The sequence below is a fragment of the Arachis ipaensis genome, chromosome B04 (genome assembly GCF_000816755.2).
Source record: "Arachis ipaensis cultivar K30076 chromosome B04, Araip1.1, whole genome shotgun sequence".
NCBI classification, from domain to species: Eukaryota; Viridiplantae; Streptophyta; class Magnoliopsida; order Fabales; family Fabaceae; genus Arachis; species Arachis ipaensis.
Window position 1 is genome coordinate 1,185,760 of NC_029788.2, and position 571 is coordinate 1,186,330.

Consider the following 571-nt stretch of genomic DNA (forward strand, 5'->3'; position numbering starts at 1 on the left):
AAACTCACTTAAAAAAATATAAAGGCATAATTATAAATTTAATTAAATTATAAAAGCTAATAAAATAATTAAACCTATTATATATTCATTTGATTAAACTTAAATGATTGTGACTTACACCTCATATTTATTTGAAATACAATATATATATCTCGCTAGGTTTATCATTTTGTTAAATTAAAGTTTGTGCGTGTCATTATAAATAAAAGTATAATGGGAAGGTTGTGATTAGCTTTTGAGCATCTATATATGTGAGAAATAGCTGTCTGATGATAAAGTTTCTCTAAGAAGAAGATATTTGGTGAATGAAGAAAAAAAAGGGTCCAAAAGGATATGCAATAATGGAAGTGAGTCATGATTCCTTCACCCACTCAAATCCATTTGAATTATGATTATTATTATTATTATAGTCGCTAAACAATGGAATAATTTGTGTGCAAGTAGGTATGATAAAAGGAAGAATTAAATAAGTCCTGTTTGATGGTGAAATCCATGAAGCACAATTAGCGGTTAAGAATTAAGATGTCATCAATGCAAATATCTAATAGTGGAAATTTCTATAAAATTATTT

The 571-nt window shown here is 25.9% G+C and overlaps 1 protein-coding gene across 1 annotated transcript in view; it reads left to right on the top strand.

Annotated features, from left to right (window-relative positions):
- The window catches only part of LOC107638335 (L-ascorbate oxidase), an 8,335-nt gene that overhangs the window by 4,762 nt on the left and 3,002 nt on the right, over positions 1-571 (top strand). The gene's annotated exons all lie outside the window — the stretch shown is intronic.